The following is a 3,364-nucleotide window of genomic DNA, read 5'->3' as shown; positions in this document are numbered from 1 at the left end:
TGCACCTCGATCGATTCTTGACTCTACTCGCTAACCTGCTCAAGGCCGCAAAGCTTGCACACTCCTTCAAACTTGCAATGCTTTGTTGATTGGAGCTCCTGCTTGGCTCACGATTCTGCATAGCTTTCAAGTTTGCTTGCCTTCAATTTTCCAGCACAAGCTGCTCAACTTCCTCTGCTGCTCATTGTGAGCTTTGATTTCCTTACTCAATCCTCTGGTTGCTCCCAAGATTCCTCTGATTGCCTGCAGATTCCCAAAGCTTCCTTGCTTGGGGTTGCTTCACGCGTCGGGTAGACGGGGCTCCTAGGCTTTGATACCACTTGATGGATCCGATGATCCGTGTGTGCAAGGGAAGGGAAGGAGAGAAGGGAAGGGGATGTGGATCAGACACTTTGTTTGGTGGAGCTATGAGAGGGAGAGTCCCTCTCACTCCTTATTCCTCATTATAACCAATAATAGATGGGTGGCCGGCCATTGGATTTAGGCAGCCACTTGGCCTAATACCCTTACGGTCCATGAGGATTTCCTTAACTACCATTATTAAAATTTTATGAGATAAGTTTAGAATCCAAAAAAGCATAAGGGATAAGTGGGATATTGCCTGCATACCTACCATTTTGCTCAATAGAAAACGACTTTAATGGTAATGAAACAAACATGGGTTGTCTTAAATATACTTTTGTAACATGCTTATAGCAAACTTTGCTATTCATAAAGTGGAGCCTTTTTGGGCTATAGTCCAAAGAGGAGGTTCATGCTTAACAGCTTATGAGTCACCCAAAATGCATCTCGCGAAGTTGGTTGAGCCTTCATGATGTAACCCCAAGGTAGAGGGTTTGAAACTCACGAGCCACACTCAATGTATGCCACCCACTTCCCCATGGGGACATTGCTCCCACGGTATGGCCCCTATGAGTGCAACATACAACAATGTACAATTGTAAATACATGGATGTGTATAGAGTTCTCCCTACTTCCTTGCCCCGCGTTGATGGCAAAAAATAGCTTATGGCAGAAAGAAAAAAGATGACCCAAAAACTCTTTTCACGTTGTAAGTAAATTCTAGAGATAGAAGAGCTAATTAAACGTCGTTTGGTAGGAACAATGAGCAAGATGTTTTGAACTCAAAAACTTGTAATATGTGTTGTCTTACAAGTTTTACAAGGGCATCACTACCACACAGACAGTGGCACTACCTTCTGTTAGAGAGAGAGAGAGAGAGATAGATTTATTGTCCACAGAGGTCAGATATGACCTATGGGACCATCAAAAAAACATTACATCGACTCGTTGCGTCTAAGTGAGCCATCAAATACATATCAGTTATGGACTGAAGGTCCAATTGTCATGGTAAAAAAGGAAAAAGGAAAAAGGAAAAAGGAAAAAGGAAACAAGAACTAAGGAGGGTTGGGTAGAGCCTTTTTGGGGGCTCGAAACTCTTGGATGATGGTTTTACCACCTTAATATACTGCCCCATATACCTTGCTTGCGAACTTCGTGCATCTTCTTGAGCTCACTCGTTTTTAGCTTTAGTTGATTTGTTGTCAGCTCCTCATTGATCCAAATCTTTGTCCCTTTGAGGAGTCGAGATTGTCGTAGCAATTGCATCTTATCCTCTTTGTCCTTGAAAGTGAGAAGGTAATGCTCATGCGGCACTTGCCTATGTGTGTCGTTGATCCAAGAAACCGTTTCAGGTTTGATGTTAATTGGTTGAAGGATGTCATTGAGCTTGTTGGTCGCTTCTTCGAGAGTGTCCTCTGTGGTGCACCATGGCGAAAGGAGCCCACCAATGCGAACCTTGAGGGCGTTTTCTTCTTGGAGTCTTTGTTCGTGGAACTCTGTTATAACGCAAGTCTGTACTTTGGCAAAGGTGGCCGATTGGGCTTGAGTTACCTTTGCTTCGACTTCTTTTACTTTGCCAGTGGCGAGATGAACCATGGAGTCAAAGCGTGCCTCAAGATTGCTAAGGCGAGCTTTGAGGTCGCGATTCTCCTCCATGGCTTGATCAAGGGCTGCTTGAAGCTGTCCAATCTGAGTGAGCTTGCTAGGAGCCGCTACGACAGTCGTCGCAAAGCTCGGTCGGGATCCTTGCGGTGATCTTTGGGGTATTCATGCTTGAAGGTGAATCAAGCTACAATGTGAACAAACGCTTAGGTGAAATGACTTTGAGGTAAACGTGTTCCAAAAGAGGTTTTTTTGCAAAGCCACTGGCGACGAGCAGGGGATGTGTAGAGCACGACGGCCACAGGGGTGTGCAGACGAGGACTAGGTGGCGGGGCAAGCTCTGCCGATCTGCAAAAAACGCAGGCTTTGCCGAGGACTAGGTGGCGGGGCTTTGGCTTGCAACACGAGCAGGAAAACAAAACCACTGGGAGCAGAAAACACAAGCTCTATCGATCTACAGAAACGCAGGCTCTACCGAGGACCAAGTGGCAGGGCTTTGGCTTGGACAAGGCGGGGCTGAGGGTTAACGCCCCCCCACAGGGCTGCCCTCGCCTAGGGAGAGATAGGAAGGGTAGTGTAAAGTTTAGGTTTAGACGCAAGCTCTACACACACACACACACACACACACACACACAAAGAGAGAGAGAGAGAGAGAGAGAGAGAGAGAGAGAGAGTCGGCTTGCTGTCGTCTCTACACTCCTCGCGTTGCTGCTATCGGCAAAGCTTTTTTTATGCAAGTGCTATTTTTATTACAAAGTAGTGCTACTAGGTCTCCCCAATCTCAGAAAAAATAAAATTATTTTAGACATTGTAAGTGCATAAGTGAAGGGTGAGTTTAGGAAATGAAAAGATAGGGGAAAGTGGAAAGTCAAAAGACATATAAAGGTGGAAAGTCAAAAGACCTTTTCTGTCCATATAAAGAGGTGTTTCTCCTCATTTATTTTCCCTTTAGTGTTTTCTTCTCTTCAAAGTATCCTCTCTCTCTCTCTCTCTCTCTCTCTCTCTCTCTCAATGTTGAATCCTTCCTTTAGAGCTAATACTCTTGCAAGTTTACGAGCTTCGTAGTTGCCCGTTGCTACGTGCTACAGACTAGCACATCGTTTTTTATGTTCATTTAAAAATTAAAAGGTATTCCTAATAAGGAATACCTTTTAATAAATTTAATATTCAAACTGCTTATTATTAAACAACAAAATTATGAGATAGAATCATGTTTAACTCAAATTTGTTATTTATAAGCAATTTGAATATTAAATTTACTAAAAGGGATACCTTTTAATTTATTGAAATACCTTTTACAATTTTTGTATTTTCCATTGATGCACCATGAGCTTCCAAATTGCATCAATGGAAAAGACAAAAATTGTAAAAGGTATTTCAATAAATTAAAAGGTATTCCTAATTGGCATGCTAAAGGCCT

At 43.1% G+C, this 3,364-nt stretch overlaps 1 pseudogene; it reads right to left on the bottom strand.

The window, feature by feature from the left end:
* Nucleotides 1-1,544: 1,544 nt before the first annotated feature.
* Nucleotides 1,545-2,113, bottom strand: LOC147456922 (uncharacterized; annotated as a pseudogene).
* Between the last annotated feature and the right edge of the window lie 1,251 nt (nucleotides 2,114-3,364).

The sequence above is a fragment of the Adiantum capillus-veneris genome, chromosome 5 (assembly GCF_014529385.1).
Source record: "Adiantum capillus-veneris isolate H3 chromosome 5, ASM1452938v2, whole genome shotgun sequence".
NCBI lineage: Eukaryota > Viridiplantae > Streptophyta > Polypodiopsida > Polypodiales > Pteridaceae > Adiantum > Adiantum capillus-veneris.
This window is presented reverse-complemented; position numbering and strand designations above follow the sequence as displayed.